Source organism: Carcharodon carcharias, chromosome 12 (genome assembly GCF_017639515.1).
Source record: "Carcharodon carcharias isolate sCarCar2 chromosome 12, sCarCar2.pri, whole genome shotgun sequence".
In the NCBI taxonomy this organism is placed as follows: domain Eukaryota; kingdom Metazoa; phylum Chordata; class Chondrichthyes; order Lamniformes; family Lamnidae; genus Carcharodon; species Carcharodon carcharias.
Genome location: NC_054478.1, coordinates 3,347,256 through 3,371,072, shown reverse-complemented (window position 1 = coordinate 3,371,072; position 23,817 = coordinate 3,347,256).

The following is a 23,817-nucleotide window of genomic DNA, read 5'->3' as shown; positions in this document are numbered from 1 at the left end:
ATGAGTGACACTTACCCTGAATAAACAGTGACACTATACAGTTACACATGACTGATCCTTAACCTGAATAAGCAGTGACTCTGTACAATCACACAGTGAGTGGTCCTTACCCTGATTAAACAGTGACTCTGTACCGTTACACGGTGAGTGATCCTCACCCTGAATAAACATAGACCCTGTACAGTTACATAGTGAGTGACATTAACCCTGAATAAACATTGATTCTGTACTGTTACACAGTGAGTGACAATTACCCTGAATAAACAGTAACACTGGACAGTTACACAGTGAGTGATCCTTACCCTGAATAAACAGTGTCTCTGTACAGTTACACAGTGAGTGGTCCTTACTCTGATTAAAAAGTGACAATGTACAGTTACACTGTGAGTGACCCTTACCCTTAATTAACAGTAAGACTGTGTGGTTATATGGTGAGTGACACTTACCCTGAATAAACAGTGACTCTGTACAGTTACATAGCGAGTGATCCATAAACTGCTAAATTAACAGTGACTCTGTACAGTGACACAGTGAGTCACACTTACCCTGTATAAACAGAGTCTCTGTACAGTTACACAGTGACTATTCCTTACCCTGATTAAACAGTGACTCTGTACAGTTACACTGTGAGTGATCCTTACCCTGAATAAACAGAGACTCGTTACAGTTACACAGTGAGTGATCCTTACCCTGAATAAACAGTGACTCTGTAACAATTACACAGTGAGTGATCCTTACCCTGAATAAATAATGACTCTGTACAGTTACACAGAGAGTGAATCTTACCCTGAATAAATAGTGACTCTGTACAAATATTCAGTGAGTGATCCTTACCCTGAATAAACAGTGACTCTGTACAGTTACACAGTGAGTGATCCTTACCCTGAATAAACAGTGACTCTGTACAGTTACACAGTGAGTGATCCTTACCCTTAATAAACAGTGACTCTGTACAGTTACACAGTGAGTGATCCTTACGCTGAATAAACAGGGACTCTGTACAGTTACACAGTGAGTGACAATTACACTGAATAAACAGTGACTCTGGAAGTGACACATTGAGTGATCCTTACCCTTAATAAACAGTGACTCTGTACAATTACACGGTGTATGGTCCTTACCCTGATTAAAAATTGACACTGTACAGTTACACAGTGAGTGAAACTTACCCAGAATAAACAAAGACTCTGTACAATTACACGGGGTATGGTTCTTACCCTGATTAAAAATTGACACTGTACAGTTACACAGTGAATGAACCTTACACTGACTAAAAAGTAACACTCTATAGTTACATAGTGAGTGAAACGTATCCTGAATAAACAGTGACTGTGTACAATTACATAGCGAGTGATCCTTAACTGCTAAATAAAAAGTGTCTCTGTACAGTTACACAGTGAGTGATGCTTAGCCTGAATAAACAGTGACTCTGGACAGTTACACAGTGAGTGACACTTACCCTGAATAAACAGTGATTCTGTATAGTTACACAGTGAGTGAACCTTACCCTGAATAGACAGTTACTCTGTACAGTTACACAATGGGTAATCCTTAACCTGAATAAACAGTGACTCTGTACAATTACACAGTGAGTGATCCTTACCCTGAATAAACAGTGACCCTGTACAGTCACAAAGTGAGTGATCATTATCCTGAATTAACAGGGAACCTGTAAAGTTACACAGTGAGTGACCCTTACCCTGAATAAACAGGGACACTGTAGAGTGACACAGTGAGTGATCCTTACCCTGAATACAACGAGACTCCGTACAGTTACAGAGTAATTGACACTAACCCTGAATAAACAGTGACTCTGTACAGTTACACAGTGAGTGACATTTGCCCTGAATAAAAAGTGACACTGGACAGTTACACAGTGAGTGATCATTACCCTGAATAAACAGTGACTCTGTACAGTTGCACAGTGACTGATCCTAACCCTGAATAAAAAATCACTCAGTACAGTGACACCGTGAGTGATCCTTGCCCTGAATAAACAGTGACTCGGTACAATTACACAGTGAGTGACCCTCACCCTGATTAAACATTGACTCTACCGTTACACAGTGAGTGATCATTACCCTGAATAAACAGTGACTCTGTACAGTTGCACAGTGACTGATCCTAACCCTGAATAAAAAATCACTCAGTACAGTGACACCGTGAGTGATCCTTGCCCTGAATAAACTGTGACTCTGTACAGTTACACAGTGAGTGACCCTTATACTGAATAAACAGGGACACTGTAGAGTGACACATTGTGTGAAACTTACCCTGAATAAACCGAGACTCTGTACAGTTACATAATGATAGACACAAACCCGGAATAAACAGTAACTGTGTACAGTTACACAGTGAGTGACACTTACACTGAATAAAGAGTGACACTGGACAGTTACACAGTGAGTGATCATTACCCTGAATAAACAGTGACTCTGTACAATTACACAGTGAGTGATACTGACCCTGAATAAATATTGACTCTGTAAAGTTACACAGTGAGTGAACCTTACCCTGAATAAACAGTGAATCTGTACAGTTACACAGTGAGTGAAAATTACCCTGAATAAACAGTGACTCTGTACAGTTACACAATGAGTGATCTTAACCCTGAATAAAAAATCACTCAGTACAGTGAAGCAGTGAGTGTTCCTTACCCTGAATAAACAGTGACTCTGTACCAATAAACTGTGAGTGAGTCTTACCCTAAATAAGCAGTGACACTGTACAGTTACACAGTGAGTGACAGTTACATTGAAAAAACAGTGACACTTGACAGTTGCACAGTGAGTAATACTTACCCTAAATAAACAGTGTCTCTGTGCAGTTACACAGTGAGTGATCCTTACCCTGAATAAACAGTAACTCTGTACAGTCACACAGTGAGTGACCCTTACCCTGAATAAACAGTGACTCTGAACAGTTACACAGCGAATTTTCCTTACCCTGAATAAACAGTGACTGTGTACAGTTACACAGTGAGTGACACCTACCCAGAATAAACAATGACTCTCTAAATTACACAGTGTGTGACACTTACCCTGAATAAACAGTGATTCAGTACAATTACACAGTGGGTAATACTTATGCTGAATAAACAGAAACTCTGTACCATTACACAGTGAGTGATCCTTACCTTAAATAAACAGTGACACTGGACAGTTACACAGTGAGTAATCCTTACCCTGAATAAACAGTGACTCTGTACAGTTACACAGTGAGTGACCCTTACCATGAATAACTAGTGACCCTGTAGAGGTACACAATGAGTGACACTTACCCTGAATAAACAGTGACACTATACAGTTACACATGACTGATCCTTAACCTGAATAAGCAGTGACTCTGTACAATCACACAGTGAGTGGTCCTTACCCTGATTAAACAGTGACTCTGTACCATTACACGGTGAGTGATCCTCACCCTGAATAAACATAGACCCTGTACAGTTACATAGTGAGTGACATTAACCCTGAATAAACATTGATTCTGTACTGTTACACAGTGAATGACAATTACCCTGAATAAACAGTAACACTGGACAGTTACACAGTGAGTGATCCTTACCCTGAATAAACAGTGTCTCTGTACAGTTACACAGTGAGTGGTCCTTACTCTGATTAAAAAGTGACAATGTACAGTTACACTGTGAGTGACCCTTACCCTTAATTAACAGTAAGACTGTGTGGTTATATGGTGAGTGACACTTACCCTGAATAAACAGTGACTCTGTACAGTTACATAGCGAGTGATCCATAAACTGCTAAATTAAAAGTGACTCTGTACAGTGACACAGTGAGTCACACTTACCCTGTTTAAACAGAGTCTCTGTACAGTTACACAGTGACTATTCTTTACCCTGATTAAACAGTGACTCTGTACAGTTACACTGTGAGTGATCCTTACCCTGAATAAACAGAGACTCGTTACAGTTACACAGTGAGTGATCCTTACCCTGAATAAACAGTGACTCTGTAACAATTACACAGTGAGTGATCCTTACCCTGAATAAATAGTGACTCTGTACAAATACACAGTGAGTGATCCTTACCCTGAATAAACAGTGACTCTGTACAGTTACACAGTGAGTGATCCTTACCCTGAATAAACAGGACTCTGCACAGTTACACAGTGAGTGATCCTTACCCTGAATAAACAGTGACTCTGTACAGTTACACAGTGAGTGATCCTTACCCTGAATAAACAGTGACTCTGTACAGTTACGCAGTGAGTGACACTTATCCTGAGTAAACAGTGACTCTGTACAGTTACACACTGAGTGATCCTTACCCTTAATAAACAGCGTCTCTGTACTGTTACGCAGTGAGAGACCCTTACCCTGAATAAACAGTGACTCTGTACAATTACACGGTGTATGGTCCTTACCCTGATTAAAAATTGACACTGTACAGTTACACAGTGAGTGAACCTTACACTGACTAAAAAGTAACACTCTATAGTTACATAGTGAGTGAAACGTACCCTGAATAAACAGTGACTGTGTACAATTACATAGCGAGTGATCCTTAAACTGCTAAATAAAAAGTGTCTCTGTACAGTTACACAGTGAGTGATGCTTAGCCTGAATAAACAGTGACTCTGGACAGTTACATAGTGAGTGACACTTACCCTGAATAAACAGTGATTCTGTATAGTTACACAGTGAGTGAACCTTACCCTGAATAGACAGTTACTCTGTACAGTTACACAGTGGGTAATCCTTAACCTGAATAAACAGTGACTCTGTACAATTACACAGTGAGTGATCCTTACCCTGAATAAACAGTGACCCTGTACAGTCACAAAGTGAGTGATCATTATCCTGAATTAACAGGGACCCTGTAAAGTTACACAGTGAGTGACCATTACCCTGAATAAACAGGGACACTTTAGAGTGACACAGTGAGTGATCCTTACCCTGAATACAACGAGACTCCGTACAGTTACAGAGTAATTGACACTAACCCTGAATAAACAGTGACTCTGTACAGTTACACAGTGAGTGACATTTGCCCTGAATAAAAAGTGACACTGGACAGTTACACAGTGAGTGATCATTACCCTGAATAAACAGTGACTCTGTACAGTTGCACAGTGACTGATCCTAACCCTGAATAAAAAATCACTCAGTACAGTGACACCGTGAGTGATCCTTGCCCTGAATAAACAGTGACTCTGTACAATTACACAGTGAGTGACCCTCACCCTGATTAAACATTGACTCTACCGTTACACAGTGAGTGATCATTACCCTGAATAAACAGTGACTCTGTACAGTTGCACAGTGACTGATCCTAACCCTGAATAAAAAATCACTCAGTACAGTGACACCGTGAGTGATCCTTGCCCTGAATAAACTGTGACTCTGTACAGTTACACAGTGAGTGACCCTGATACTGAATAAACAGGGACACTGTAGAGTGACACATTGTGTGAAACTTACCCTGAATAAACCGAGACTCTGTACAGTTACATAATGATAGACACAAACCCTGAATAAACAGTAACTGTGTACAGTTACACAGTGAGTGACACTTACACTGAATAAAGAGTGACACTGGACAGTTACACAGTGAGTGATCATTACCCTGAATAAACAGTGACTCTGTACAATTACACAGTGAGTGATACTGACCCTGAATAAATATTGACTCTGTAAAGTTACACAGTGAGTGAACCTTACCCTGAATAAACAGTGAATCTGTACAGTTACACAGTGAGTGAAAATTACCCTGAATAAACAGTGACTCTGTACAGTTACACAATGAGTGATCTTAACCCTGAATAAAAAATCACTCAGTACAGTGAAGCAGTGAGTGATACTTACCCTGAATAAACAGTGACTATGTACAAATACACAGTGAGTGAAACTTACCCTGAATAAATAGTGATACTGTACAATTACACTGTGAGTTACCCTCACACTCAATAAACAGTGACACTGTACAGTGACACAATGAGTGATCCTTACCCTGAATAAACCGAGACTCTGTACGGTTACATATTGAGTGGCACTAACCCTGAATAAACAGTGACTCTATACAGTTACACAGTGAGTGATACTTACCCTGAATAAACAGTGACTCTATACAGTTACACAGTGAGTGATACTTACCCTGAATAAACAGTGACTCTGTACAGTTACACAGTGAGTGATACTTACCCTGAATAAACAGTGACTCTGTACAGTTACACAGTGAGTGATCCTTATTCTGAATAAACAGGGACACTGTACAGTGAAACATTGAGTGATCCTTACCAAGAATAAACCGAGATTGTGTACAGATACATAGTGAGTGACACTAACCCTGAATAAACAGTGACTCAGTACATTTACACAGTGAGTGAAACTTACCCTGAATAAACAGAGACACTTGACAGTTACACAGTGAGTGATCCTTACCCTGAATAAACAGTGACTCTGTACAATTAAACAGTGAGTGATCCTTACCCTGAATAATTAGTGACTCTGTACAGTTACACAGTGAGTGATCCTTATCCTGAATAAACAGTGACTCTGTACATTTACACAGAGAATGATCCTTACCCTGAATAAACAGTGACTCTGTACAGTTACACAGTGAGTGACCCTTACCCTGAATAAAGAGAGACTCTATACAGTTACACAGTGAGTGATACTTACCCTGAATAAACAGTGACTCTGTATAGTTACACAGTGAGTGATCTTAACCCTGAATAAAAAATCACTCAGTACAGTGAAGCAGTGAGTGATCCTTACCCTGAATAAACAGTGACTATGTACAAATACACAGTGAGTGAAACTTACCCTGAATAAACAGTGATACTGTACAATTACACTGTGAGTTACCCTCACCCTGAATAAACAGGGACACTGTACAGTGACACAATGAGTGATCCTTACCCTGAATAAACCGAGACTCTGTACAGTTACATATTGAGTGAAACTAACGCTGAATAAACAGTGACTCTGTACAGTTACACAGTGAGTGATACTTACCCTGAATAAACAGTGAATCTGTACAGTTACACAGTGAGTGATCCTTATTCTGAATATACAGAGACACTTGACAGTTACACAGTGAGTGATCCTTACCCTGAATAAACAGTGACTCTGTACAGTTACAAAGTGAGTGATCCTTACCCTGAAGAAACAGAGACACTTGACAGTTACACAGTGAGTGATCCTTACCCTGAATAAACAGTGACTCTGTACAGTTACACAGTGAGTGATCCTTACCCTGAATAAACAGAGACACTTGACAGTTACACAGTGAGTGATCCTTACCCTGAATAAACAGTGACTCTGTACAATTAAACAGTGAGTGATCCTTACCCTGAATAAACAGTGACTCTGTACAGTTACACAGTGAATGATCCTTATCCTGAATAAACAGTGACTCTGTACATTTACACAGAGAATGATCCTTACCCTGAATAAACAGTGACTCTGTACAATTACACAGTGAGTGATCCTTACCCTGAATAAAGAGAGACTCTGTACAGTTACACAGTGAGTGATCCTTACCCTGAATAAAAAGTGACTCTGTACAATTACACAGTGAGTGAAACTTAACCTGAATACAAAGTGATAATGTATAGTTGCACCGTGAGTGACACATACCCTGAATGAACAATGACTTTCTACACTTACAAAGTGTGTGACACTTACCCTGAATAAACAGTGACTCTGTACAATTACACAGTGAGTGATCCTTACCCTGAATAAAGAGAGACTCTGTACAGTTACACAGTGAGTGATCCTTACCCTGAATGAAAAATCATTCTGTACAGTGACACAGTGAGTGATCCTTACCCTGAATAAAAAGTGACTCTGTACAATTACACAGTGAGTGAAACTTAACCTGAATACAAAGTGATAATGTATAGTTGCACCGTGAGTGACACATACCCTGAATGAACAATGACTTTCTACACTTACAAAGTGTGTGACACTTACCCTGAATAAACAGTGACTCTGTACAATTACACAGTGAGTGATCCTTACCCTGAATAAAGAGAGACTCTGTACAGTTACACAGTGAGTGATCCTTACCCTGAATGAAAAATCATTCTGTACAGTGACACAGTGAGTGATCCTTACCCTGAATAAAAAGTGACTCTGTACAATTACACAGTGAGTGAAACTTAACCTGAATACAAAGTGATAATGTATAGTTGCACAGTGAGTGACACATACCCTGAATGAACAATGACTTTCTACACTTACAAAGTGTGTGACACTTACCCTGAATAAACAGTGACTCTGTACAATTACACAGTGAGTGATCCTTACCCTGAATAAAGAGAGACTCTGTACAGTTACACAGTGAGTGATCCTTACCCTGAATGAAAAATCATTCTGTACAGTGACACAGTGAGTGATCCTTACCCTGAATAAAAAGTGACTCTGTACAATTACACAGTGAGTGAAACTTAACCTGAATACAAAGTGATAATGTATAGTTGCACAGTGAGTGACACATACCCTGAATGAACAATGACTTTCTACACTTACAAAGTGTGTGACACTTACCCTGAATAAACAGTGATTCTGTACAATTACACAGTGAGTAATACTTACCCTGAATAAACAGAGACTCAGTACAAATACACAGTGAGTTATCCTTACCCTAAATAAGCAGTGACACTGTACAGTTACATAGTGAGTGACAGGTACCTTGAAAAAACAGTGACACTGGACAGTTACACAGTGAGTAATACTTACCCTGAATAAACAGTGACTCTGTATAGTTACATAGTGAGTGATCCTTACCCTGAATAAACAGTGACTCTGTACAGTTACACAGTGAGTGATCCTTACCCTGAATAAACAGTAACTGTGTACAGTTACACAGTGAGTGACCCTTACCCTGAATAAAGAGTGACTCTGAATAGTTACACAGTGAGTGACACCTACCCTGAATAAACAATGACTCTCTACACTTACACTGTGTGTGACACTTAGCCTGAAAAAACAGTGATTCAGTACAATTACACAGTGGGTAATACTTATGCTGAATAAACAGAGACTCTGTACCATTACACAGTGAGTGATCCTTACCCTGAATAAACAGTGACACTGGACAGTTACAAGGTGAGTAATCCTTACCCTGAATAAACAGTGACTCTGTACAGTTACACAGTGAGTGATCCTTACCCTGAATAAATAGTGACCCTGTACAGATAAGCAATGAGTGGCCCTTACCCTGAATAAACAGTAACACTGGACAGTTACACAGTGAGTGACACTTACCCTGAATAAACAGTGTCTCTGTACAATTACACGGTGAGTGGTCCTTATTCTGATTAAACAGTGACTCTGTACAGTTACACTGTGAGTGAAACTTACCCTGAATAAACAGTGACTGTGTACAGTTACACAGTGAGTGATCCTTACACTGAATAAACAGTAAGACTGTGTAGATATATAGTGAGTGGCACTTACCCTGAATAAACAGTGACTCTGTACAGTTACATAGCGAGTGATCCTTAAACTGCTAAATTAACAGTGACTCTGTACAGATACACAGTGATTGATCCTTACCCTGAATAAACAGAGACTCTGTACAGTTACACAGTGAGTATTCCTTACCCTGATTAAACAGTGACTCTGTACAGTTACACAGTGAGTGATCCTTATACTGAATAAACAGGGACTTGGTACAATTACGCAGTGAGTGACAATTACACTGAATATACAGAGACTCTGTACAGTTACATAGTGAGTGACAATAACCCTGAATAAACATTGACTCTGTACAGTTACACGGTGAGTTAACCTTACCCTGAATAAACAGAGACACTGTAGATTTACACAGCGAGTGAACGTTAGCTTGAATAAACAGTGAATCTGTACAGTTACATATTGAGTGATAATTACTCTGAATAAACAGTGACTGTACAGTTACACAGTGAGTGATCCTTATACTGAATAAACAGGGACTCTGTACAGTGACACAGTGAGTGATCCTTAACCTGAATAAACCGAGACTCTGTACAGTTACATAGTGAGTGACACTAACTCTGAATAAACAATGACTCTGTACAGTTACATTATGAGTGACACTCACCCTGAATGAACAATGACTTTGTACAGTTACACAGTGAGTGACCCTTACACTGAATAAACAGTAACACTGTATAGTTACATGGTGAGTGATTCTTACCCGGAATAAACAGAGACTCTGTAGTGTTACATAGCGAGTGATCCTTAAACTGCTAAATAAACAGTGACACAGTGAGTGACCTTTACCCTGAATAAAGAGAGACACTGTACAGTTACACAGTGAGTGATCCTTACCCTGAATAAACAGAGACTCTGTACAGTTACACAGTGAGTGATCGATACCCAGAATAAACAGAGACTCTGTACAGTTACACAGAGAGCGATTGTTACACTGAATAAAAAGTAAATCTGTACAGTTACACAGTGAGTGATCCTCACCCTGAATAAACAGTGACTCTGTACAGTTACACAGTGAGTGACCCTTACACTGAATAAACAGGAAGACTGTGTAGTTATATAGTGAGTGACACTTACCCTGAATAAACAGTGACCCTGTACAGTTACATAGCGAGTGATCCTTAAACTGCTAAATTAACAGTGACTCTGTACAGTGACACAGTGAGTCACCCTTACCCTGAATAAACAGTGACTCTGTATAGTTACACAGTGAGTGATCCTTATACTGAATATACAGAGACTCTGTACAGTGACACAGTGAGTGATCCTTAACCTGAATAAACCGAGACTCTGTACAGTTACAGAGTGAGTGACAATAACCCTGAATAAATAATGACTCTGTAAAGTTACACAATGAGTGAAACTTACCCTGAATGAACAATGACTTTGTACAGTTACAGAGTCAGTGACCCTTACACTGAATAAACAATAACACTGTATAGTTGCATGGTGAGTGATCCTTACCTGGAATAAACAGACTCTGTACAGTTACATAGCGAGTGATCTTTAAACTGCTAAATAAACAGTGACTCTGTACAGTGACACAGTGAGTGACCCTTACCCTGAATAAACAAAGACTCTCTACAGTTACATAGTGAGTAATCCATACCCTGAATAAACAGTGACTCTGTACAGTGACACAGTGAGTGACCCTTACCCTGAATAAACAAAGACTCTCTACAGTTACATAGTGAGTAATCCTTACCCTGAATAAACAGTGACTCTGTACAGTTACACAGTGAGTTATTGTTAACCTGAATAAACAGTAAATCTGTAGTTACACGGTGAGTGATCCTCACCCTGAATAAACAGTGACTCTGTACAGTTACACGGTGAGTGATCCTCACCTGAATAAACAGTGACTCTGAACAGTTACACAGTGAGTGATCATTACCCTGAATAAACAGTGACTCTGTACAGTTACACAATGAGTGATCATTACCCTGAATAAACATTGACTCTGTACAGTTACACGGTGAGTGATCCTCACTTGAATAAACAGTGACTCTGTACAGTGACACAGTGAGTGATCATTACCCTGAATAAACATTGACTCTGTACAGTTACACAGTGAGTGATCATTACCCTTAATAAACAGTGACTCTGTACAGTTACACGGTGAGTGATCCTCACCTGAATAAACAGTGACTCTGTACAGTTACACAGTGAGTGATCATTACCCTGAATAAACATTGACTCTTTACAGTTACACAGTGAGTGATCATTACCCTGAATAAACATTGACTCTTTACAGTTACACAGTGAGTGAAACTTAACCTGAATAAAGAGTGACTCTGTATAGTTACACAGTGAGTGACACCTACCCTGAATAAACAATGACTCTCTACACATACACTGTGTGTGACACTTACCCTGAATAAACAGTGATTCTGTACAATTACACAGTGGGTAATACTTATGCTGAATAAACAGAGACTCTGTACCATTACACAGTGAGTGAACCTTACCCTAAATAAACAATGACACTGGACAGTTACACAGTGAGTAATCCTTACCCTGAATAAACAGTGACTCTGTACATTTACACAGTGAGTGTTCCTTACCGTGAATAATCAGTGACCCTGTACAATCACACAGTGAGTGGTCCTTAACCTGATTAAACAGTGACTCTGTACCGTTACATGGTGAGTGATCCTTACCATGAATAAATAGTGACTCTGTACCGTTAAACGGTGAGTGATACTCACCCTGAATAAACAGTGACTCTTTACAGTTACACAGTGAGTGATCATTACCCTGAATAAAGAGTGACTCTGTACAGTTACACAGTGAGTGATCCTTACCCTGAATAAACAGTGACTCTTTACAGTTACAGAGTGAGTGATCCTTACCTTGAATAAATAGTTACGCTGTACAGTTTCACAGTGAGTGATCCTTACCCTGAATAAACAGTGACTCTGTACAGTTACACTGTGATTGATCCTTACCCTGAATAAAAAATCACTCTGTACAGTTACACTGTGATTGATCCTTACCCTGAATAAAAAATCACTCTGTACAGTTACACAGTGAGTGACACTTACCATGAGTAAACAGTGACACTGTACAATCACAAAGTGAGTCATCCACATCCTGAATTAACAGGGACTCTGTACAGATACACAGTGAGTGACCCTTACCCTGAATAAACAGGGACACTGTAGAGTGACACAGTGTGTGATCCTTACCCTGAATAAACCGAGACACCGTCCAGTTACATAATGATAGACAAAAACCCTGAATAAACAGTGACTCTGTACAGTTACACAGTGAGTGACACTTACACTGAATAACAGTGACATTGTACAGTTACACAGTGAGTGATCATTACTCTGAATAAATAGTGACTCTTTACAGTTACACAGTGAGTGATCCTTACCTTGAATAAATAGTGACGCTGTACTTAATTAACAGTGAATGTGTACAGATACACAGTGAGTGACCCTTACACTGAATAAACAGTAAGACTGTGTGGTTATATAGTGAGTGACACTTACCCTGAATAAACAGTGACTCTGTACAGTTACACCGTGAGTGATCCTTACCCTGAATAAACAGAGACTCTGTATAGTTACACAGTGAGTGATCGTTACCCTGAATAAACAGTGATACTGTACAGTTACACATTGTATGATAATTACCCTGAATAAACCACGACTGTACAGTTACACAGTGAGTGATCCTTATACTGAATAAACAGGGACTTGGTACATTTACGCAGTGAGTGACAATTACACTGAATATACACAGACTCTGTACAGTTACATAGTGAGAGACAATAACCCTGAATAAACATTGACTCTGTACAGTTACACAGTGAGTGATCCTTAACCTGAATAAACCGAGACTCTGTACAGTTACATAGTGAGTGACAATAACCCTGAATAAACAATGACTCTGTAAAGTTACACAATGAGTGAAACTTACCCTGAATGAACAATGACTTTGTACAGTTACACAGTGAGTGACCCTTACACTGAAGAAACAATAACACTGTATAGTTGCATGGTGAGTGATCCTTACCTGGAATAAACAGAGACTCTGAAGAGTTCCATAGCGAGTGATCCTTAAACTGTTAAATAAACAGTGACTCTGTACAGTGACACAGTGAGTGATCCTCACCTGAATAAACAGTGACTCTGTACAGTTACACAGTGAGTGATCCTCACCTGAATAAACAGTGACACTGTACAGTTACACAGTGAGTGATCCTTACCCTGAATAAACAGTGACTCTTTACAGTCACACAGTGAGTGATCCTTACCTTGAATAAATAGTGACGGTGTACAGTTACACAGTGAGTGATCCTTACCCTGAATAAACAGTGACTCTTTACAGTTACACAGTGAGTGATGTTTATACTGAATAAACAGGGACTTGGTACAATTACGCAGTGAGTGACAATTACACTGAATATACAGAGACTCTGTACAGTTACATAGTGAGTGACAATAACCCTGAATAAACAGTGAATCTGTACAGTTACACAGTGAGTGATCGTTACCCTGAATAAACAGTGACACTGTACAGTTACACTTTGTGTGATATTTACCCTGAATAAACAGTGACTGTGTACAATTACACAGTGAGTGATCCTTTCCCTGAATAAATAGTGACTCTGTACAGTTACACAGTGAGTGATCCTTACCCTGAATAAACAGTGACTCTTTACAGTCACACAGTGAGTGATCCTTACCTTGAATAAATAGTGACGGTGTACAGTTTCACAGTGAGTGACACTTACCCTGAATAAACAGTGACTCTGTACAGTTACACAGTGAGTGATCCTTACCCTGAATAAACAGTGACTCTGTACAGTGACACAGTGAGTGATGTTTATACTGAATAAACAGGGACTTGGTACAATTACGCAGTGAGTGACAATTACACTGAATATACAGAGACTCTGTACAGTTACATAGTGGGTGACAATAACCCTGAATAATTAGTGACTCTGTACAGTTACACAGTGAGTGATCGTTACCCTGAATAAACAGTGACACTGTACAGTTACACTTTGTGTGATATTTACCCTGAATAAACAGTGACTGTGTACAATTACACAGTGAGTGATCCTTTCCCTGAATAAATAGTGACTCTGTACAGTTACACAGTGAGTGATCCTTACCCTGAATAAACAGTGACTCTTTACAGTCACACAGTGAGTGATCCTTACCTTGAATAAATAGTGACGGTGTACAGTTTCACAGTGAGTGACACTTACCCTGAATAAACAGTGACTCTGTACAGTTACATAGCGAATGATCCTTAAACTGCTAAATAAACAGTGACTCTGTACAGTGACACCGTGAGTCACCCTTACCCTGAATAAACAGAGACTCTGTACAGTTACACAGTGAGTGATCCTTACCCTGAATAAACAGTGACTCTGTACAGTTACACAGTGAGTATTCCTTACCCTGAATAAACAGTGACTCTGTATAGTTACACAGTGAGTGATCGTTACCCTGAATAAACAGTGATACTGTACAGTTACACATTGTGTGATAATTACCCTGAATAAACCGCGACTGTACAGTTACACAGTGAGTGATCCTTATACTGAATAAACAGGGACTTGGTACATTTACGCAGTGAGTGACAATTACACTGAATATACACAGATTCTGTACAGTTACATAGTGAGAGACAATAACCCTGAATAAACATTGACTCTGTACAGTTACACAGTGAGTGATCCTTAACCTGAATGAACCGAGACTCTCTACAGTTACACAGTGAGTGATCCTTACGTTGAATAAATAGTGACGCTGTACAGTTTCAGAGTGAGTGATCCTTACCCTGAATAAAAATTGTATCTGTACAGTTACACAGTGAGTGACAATTACCCTGAGTAAACAGTGACTCTGTACAATCACACAGTGAATGCTCCTTACAGTGATTGAACAGTGACTCTGTGCAGTTATACAGTGAGTGATCCTTACCCTGAATAAACAGTGAATCTGTACAGTTACACAGTGAGTCATCATTACCCTGAATAAACTGTAAGTCTGTACAATTACACGGTGAGTGATCCTTATCCTGAATAAACAGAGACTCTTTACAGTAACACAGTGAGTGATCCTTACCTTGAATAAATAGTGACGCTGTACAGTTTCACAGTGAGTGATCCTTACCCTGAATAAACATTGACTCTGTACAGTTACACAGTGAGTGATCCTTACCTTGAATAAGTAGTGACGCTGTACAGTTTCACAGTGAGTGATCCTTACCCTGAATAAACATTGACTCTGTACAGTTACCCAATGAGTGATCCTTACCCTGAATAAACATTGACTCTGTACAGTTACACAGTGAGTGATCCTTACCCTGAATAACCATTGTATCTGTACAGTTACAATGTGAGTGACACTTACTCTGAGTCAAAAGTTACACTGTACATTCACACAGTGAGTGGTCCTTACAGTGATTGAACAGTGACTCTGTGCAGTTACATGGTGAGTGGTCCTTACTCTGTTTAAACCGTGACACTGTACAATTACACGGTGAGTGAACCTTACCCTGAATAAACAGTGACTGTACACAGTTACACAATGAGTGACCCTTACACTGAATAAACAGTAAGACTGTGTAGTTATATAGTGAGTGACACTTACCCTGAAGAAACAGTGACTCTGTACAGTTACTTAGCGAGAGATCCTTAAACTGCTAAATTAACAGTGACTCTGTACAGTCACACAGTGAGTGACCCTTACCCTGAATAAACAGAGACTCTGTGCAGTTACACAGTGAGTGAACGTTACCCTGAATAAACAGTGACTCTGTACAGTTACATGGTGAGTTATCCTTACCCTGAATAAACAGTGACTCTGTATAGTAACACAGTGAGTGATCGTTACCCTGAATAAACAGTGACACTGTACAGTTACACTTTGTGTGATATTTACCCTGAATAAACAGTGACTGTGTACAATTACACAGTGAGTGATCCTTACCCTGAATAAACAGTGACTCTTTACAGTCACACAGTGAGTGATCCTTACCCTGAATAAACATTGACTCTGTACAGTTACCCAATGAGTGATCCTTACCCTGAATAAACATTGACTCTGTACAGTTACACAGTGAGTGATCCTTACCCTGAATAACCATTGTATCTGTACAGTTACAATGTGAGTGACACTTACTCTGAGTCAACAGTTACACTGTACATTCACACAGTGAGTGGTCCTTACAGTGATTGAACAATGACTCTGTGCAGTTACATGGTGAGTGGTCCTTACTCTGTTTAAACAGTGACACTGTACAATTACACGGTGAGTGAACCTTACCCTGAATAAACAGTGACTCTTTACAGTCACACAGTGAGTGATCCTTACCTTGAATAAATAGTGACGCTGTACAGTTTCACAGTGAGTGACACTTACCCTGAATAAACAGTGACTCTGTACAGTTACATAGCGAATGATCCTTAAACTGCTAAATAAACAGTGACTCTGTATAGTTACACAGTGAGTGATCGTTACCCTGAATAAACAGTGATACTGTACAGTTACACATTGTGTGATAATTACCCTGAATAAACCGCGACTGTACAGTTACACAGTGAGTGATCCTTATACTGAATAAACAGGGACTTGGTACATTTACGCAGTGAGTGACAATTACACTGAATATACACAGAATCTGTACAGTTACATAGTGAGAGACAATAACCCTGAATAAACATTGACTCTGTACAGTTACACAGTGAGTGATCCTTAATCTGAATGAACCGAGACTCTGTACAGTTACACAGTGAGTGATCCTTACGTTGAATAAATAGTGACGCTGTACAGTTTCACAGTGAGTGATCCTTACCTTGAATAAAAATTGTATCTGTACAGTTACACAGTGAGTGACAATTACCCTGAGTAAACAGTGACTCTGTACAATCACACAGTGAATGCTCCTTACAGTGATTGAACAGTGACTCTGTGCAGTTATACAGTGAGTGAACCTTACCCTGAATAAACAGTGACTGTATACAGTTACACAATGAGTGACCCTTACACTGAATAAACAGTAAGACTGTGTAGTTATATAGTGAGTGACACTTACCCTGAAGAAACAGTGACTCTGCACAGTTACTTAGCGAGAGATCCTTAAACTGCTAAATTAACAGTGACTCTGTACAGTGACACAGTGAGTGACCCTTACCCTGAATAAACAGAGACTCTGTGCAGTTACACAGTGAGTGAACGTTACCCTGAATAAACAGTGACTCTGTACAGTTACATGGTGAGTTATCCTTACCCTGAATAAACAGTGACTCTGTATAGTAACACAGTGAGTGATCGTTACCCTGAATAAACAGTGACACTGTACAGTTACACTTTGTGTGATATTTACCCTGAATAAACAGTGACTGTGTACAATTACACAGTGAGTGATCCTTTCCCTGAATAAATAGTGACTCTGTACAGTTACACAGTGAGTGATCCTTACCCTGAATAAACAGTGACTCTTTACAGTCACACAGTGAGTGATCCTTACGTTGAATAAATAGTGACGCTGTACAGTTTCACAGTGAGTGATCCTTACCCTGAATAAACATTGACACTGTACAGTCACACAGTGAGTGATGCTTACCCTGAATAAACAGTGACTCTTTACAGTTACACAGTGAGTGATCCTTACCTTGAATAAATAGTGACGCTGTACAGTTTCACAGTGAGTGATCCTTACCCTGAATAAACATTGACACTGTACAGTCACACAGTGAGTGATGCTTACCCTGAATAAACAGTGACTATTTACAGTTACACAGTGAGTGATCCTTACCTTGAATAAATAGTGACGCTGTACAGTTTCACAGTGAGTGATCCTTACCCGGAATAAATATTGACTCTGTAAAGTTACACAGTGAGTGATCCTTACCCTGAATAAACAGTGACTCTGTACAGTTACACAGTGAGTGACAATTACCCTGAGTAAACAGTGACTCTGTACAATCACACAGTGAGTGGTCCTTACACTGTTTGAACAGTAACTCTGTACAGTTACACAGTGAGTGATCCTTACCCTGAATAAACAGTGACTCGGTACAATTACACAGTGAGTGATCCTTACCCTGAATAAATAGTGACTCTGTACAGTTACACAGTGAGTGATCCTTACCCTGAATAAACAGTGACTCTGTACAATTACACGTTGTTGGTTCTTACCCTGATTAAACATTGACACTGTACAGTTACACAGTGAGTGACCCTTACAGTAAATAAACAGTAACACTGTATACTTACATAGTGAAACTTACCCTGAATAAACAGTGACTCTGTACAATTACTTAGCGAGTGATCCTTAAACTGCTAAATAAAAAGTGACTCTGTACAGTTACACAGTCAGTGATGCTTACCCTGAAAAAACTGAGGCTGTACAGTTACACAGTGAGTGACCTTTACCCTGAATAAACAGTGATTCTGTACAGTTACTCAGTGAGTGAACCATACCCTGAATAGACATTGACTCTGTAAAGTTACACAGTGAGTAATTATTAATCTGAATAAATATTGACTCAGTAAAGTTTCACAGTGAGTGATCCTTACCCTGAATAAACAGTGAATCTGTACAGTTACACACGAATGATCCTTACCCTGTTTAAACAGTGACTCTGCACAGTTACACAATGAGTGATCATTACACTGAATAAACAGTGAATCTGTCCAGTTACACAGCAAATGATCCTTACCCTGAATAAACAGGGACACTGTACAGTGACACAATGAGTGATCCTTACCCTGAATAAACCGAGAAATGTACAATTACATAGTGAGTGACACTAACCCTGAATAAAGAGTAACTCTGTACAGTTACACAGTGAGTGATCCTCACCCTGAATAAAGAGTGATTCTGTACCGTTAAACAGTGAGTGATACTCACCCTGATTAAACAGTGACTGTGTACAGTTACACAGTGAGTGATCCTTACCCTGAATAAACAGTGACTCGGTACAATTACACAGTGAGTGATCCTTACCCTGAATAAATAGTGACTCTGTACAGTTACACAGTGAGTGATCCTTACCCTGAATAAACAGTGACTCTTTACAGTTACACAGTGAGTGATCCTTACCTTGAATAAATAGTGACGCTGTACAGTTTCACAGTGAGTGATCCTTACCCTGAATAAACATTGACTCTGTACAGTTACACAGTGAGTGATCCTTACCCTGAATAAACAGTGACTCTTTACAGTTACACAGTGAGTGATCCTAACCTTGAATAAATAGTGACACTGTACAGTTTCACAGTGAGTGATCCTTACCCTGAATAAACATTGTATCTGGACAGTTACACAGTGAGTGATACTTACCATGATTAAAAAGTGACACTGGACAGTTACACATTGAGTGATCCTTACATTGAATAAACAGTGTCTCTGTACAGTTGCACAGTGAGTGACACTTACCCTGTATAAACATTGACTGTGTACAGTTACACAATGACTGACGCTTACCCTAAATAAGTAGTCCCTCTGTACAATGATACAGGGAGCGAAACTTTCCCTGAATAAACAGTGACTCTGTACAGTTAAACAGTAAGTGATCCTTAACCTGAATAAACAATGAATCTGTACCGTTTCACGGTGAGTGATCCTCACACTGAATAAACAGTGACTCTGTACAGTTACACAGTGAATGATCCTTACCCTGAATAAACAGTGACTCTGTGCAATTACACAGTGAGTGACCCTTACCCTGAGTAAATATTGACTCTGTACAGCTACACAGTGAGTGATCCTCACCCTGAATGAACAGTGACTCTGTACAGTTACACAGTGAGTGATCCTCACCCTGAATAAACAGCGACTCTGTACAGTTACACAGTGAGTAATCCTTACCCTGAATAAACAGTGACTCTGTACAGTTACACAGTGAGTGATCATTACTCTGAATATTCAGTGACTCTGTGCAATTACACAGTGAGTGACCCTTACCCTGAGTAAATATTGACTCTGTACAGCTACACAGTGAGTGATCCTCACCCTGAATAAACAGTGACTTTGTACAGTTACACAGTGAGTGATCCTCACCCTGAATAAACAGTGACTCTGTACAGTTACACACTGAGTAATCCTTACCTGAAAAAACAGTGACTCGCTACCTTTACACAGTGATTAACAGTTACCCTGAATAAAGAGTGATTCTGTACAGTTAAACATTGAGTGATCCTTACCCTGAATAATCAGTCACTTTGTACAGTTACAGAGTGAGTGACCCTTACCCTGAATAAACAGTAACTCTGTATATTTACATAGTGAGTGACACTTACCCGGAAAAAACGGTGACTCTTTACAGTTACACAGTGAGTGACCCTTACCCTGAATAAATAGTGACTCTACAGTTAAAAGTGAGTAATCCTTACCCCGAATAAACAGTGACTCTGTACAGTTACACAGTGATTGATCCTTACCCTGAATAAACCGTGACTCTGTACAGTTACACAGTGAGTGACATTTACCATGAATAAACAGTGACTCTGTACAGTGACACAGTGAGTGATCCTTACCCCGAATAAACAGTGACTCTGTACATTTACACAGTGAGTGACATTTACCATGAATAAACAGTGACTCTGTAGAGTTGCACAGTGTGTGACCCTTACCCTGTATAAACAGTGACTCTGTACAGTTGCACAGTGAGTGACCCTTACTCTGAATAAACAGTGACTCTGTACTGTTGCACAATGAGTGACACTTACCCTGTCTAAGCAGTGACTGTGTACAGTTATACAGTGAATTACGTTTACCCTGAATAAATAGTCGGTCTGTACAATGACACAGTGAGGAAACATACCCTGAATAAACAGTGACTCTGTACAGTTACACAGTAAGTGACCCTTAACCTGAATAAACAGTGAATCTGTATGGTTACACGGTGAGTGATCCTTAACCTGAAAAAACAGTGACACTGTATAGTTACACAGTGAGTGACACTTAACCTGAATAAACAGTGACTCTCTACAGTTAAACGGTGATTGATCCTTACCCTAAATAATCAGTGATACTGTGCAGTAACACAGTGAGTGATCCTTACCATGAATAAACAGAGAATCTGTAAAGTTACACAGTGAGTGATCCTTACCCTGAATAAGCAGAGGCTCTCTACAGTTACACAGTGAGTGATACCCTGAATAAACAGTGACTCTGTACAATTACACAGTGAGTGATCCTTACCCTGAATAAACAGTGACTCTGTACAGTTACACAGTGAGTGATCCTTACCCTGAATAAACAGTGACTCTGTACAGTGACACAGTGAGTTATCCTTACCGTGTATAAAGAGTGACTCTGTATAGTTACTCAATGAGTGACACTCACCCTGGATATATAGTGACTCTCTACAGTTACAAAGTGAGTGATCCTTACCCTAAATAAACAGTGACACTGTACAGTAACACAGAGAGTGATCCTTATCCTGAATAAACTGAGGATCTGTACAGTTACACAGTGAGTGATACATACCCTGAATTAAAAGTGACCCTGTACAGTTACACAGTAAGTGATCCTTATCCTGAATAAACAGTGACTCTGTACAGTTACACAGTGAGTGATGCTTAACCCTGAATAAACAGTGAGTCTGTACAGATACACAGTGAGTGACCCTTACACTGCATAAACAGTAACTTTGTATAGTTACACAACTGTGTGACCCATATACTGAATAAACAGTGACTCTGTACAGTGACACAGTGAGTGATACTTATCCTGAATAAACAGTGACTCTGTACAGTGACACAGTGAGTGATACTTATCCTGAATAAACAGTGACTCTGTACAGTTACAAAATGAGTGATACTTACCATGATTAAAAAGTGACACTGGACAGTTACACAGTGAGTGATCATTACACTGAATAAATTGTTACACTGGACGGTTACACAGTGAGTGATCCTTACCCTGAATAAACACTGACTCTGTACAGTTACACAGTGAGTGATCCTTACCCTGAATAAACTGTGACTCTGTACAGTTACACACTGTGTGACCCTTACCCTGAATAAACAGAGACTGTGAACATTGACACAGTGAGTAGTGATACTTACCCTAACTAAACAGTGACTCTGTACAGTTACAAAATGAGTGACACTTAGTGTGATTAAAAAGTGCCACTGGACAGTTACACAGTGAGTGATCCTTACCCTGAATAAACAGTGACCTTATACAGATACACAGTCAGTGAACATTACACTGAATAAACAGTGACATTGGACGGTTACACAGTGAGTGATACTTACCCTGAATAAACGCTGAACCTGTACAGTTACACAGTGAGTGACACTTACCCTGATTAAACAGTGACTCTGTACAGTTACACAGTGAGTGATCCTTACCCTGAATAAACAGTAACTCCGAATAGTTACAGTGAGTGACACTTACCCTGATTAAACAGTGACTCTGTACAGTTACACACTGAAACATCCTTAACCTGAATAAACATTAATTCCAAATAGTTACATTGAGTGACGATTAACCTGAATAAACAGTGACTCTGTAGTTACACAGTGAGTGATCCTTATCCTGAATAAACAGAGGATCTGTACAGTTACACAGTGAGTGATACTTACCCTGAGAAAACAGTGACTCTGTACAGTTACACAGTGAGTGACCCTTACCCTGTATAAACAGTTACTCTATGCAGTTAAACTGAGTGACCCTTACCCTGAATAAACAGTGACTCTGTACAGTTACACAGTGAGTGATCCTTACACTGAATAAACAGTGACTCTGTACAGTTACACAGTGAGTTATCCTTACACTGAATAAACAGTGACACTGTACAGTTACACAGACAGTGACCCTTACCCTGAATAAACAGTGACTCTGTACAGTTACACAGTGAGTGATCCTTACCCTGAATAAACAGTAATTCCGAATAGTTACAGTGAGTGACACTTACACTGAATAAACAGTAACTTTGTATAGTTATACAGTTAGTGACCCTTACGTGTATAAATAGTGACTCTGTACAGTTACACAGTGAGTGAACCTTACCCTGAAAAACAGTAACTCTGTATAGTTACACAGTTAGTTTCCCTTACCCTTTATAAACAGTGACCCTGTACAGTTACACAGTGAGTGACCCTTACCCTGAATAAACAGTGACTGTACAGTTACACAGTGAATGACCATCACCCTGAGTAAACAGTGACTCTGTACAGTTACACAGTGAGTGACCCTTACCCTGAATAAACAGTGACTGTACAGTTACACAGTGAATGACCATCACCCTGAATAAACAGTGACTCTGTACAGTTACACAGTGAGTGACCCTTACCCTGTACATAGAGTGACTCTGTACAGTTACAGTGAGTGACCCTTACCCAGAATAAACAGTGACTCTGTACAGTTACACAGTGAATGACCCTTAA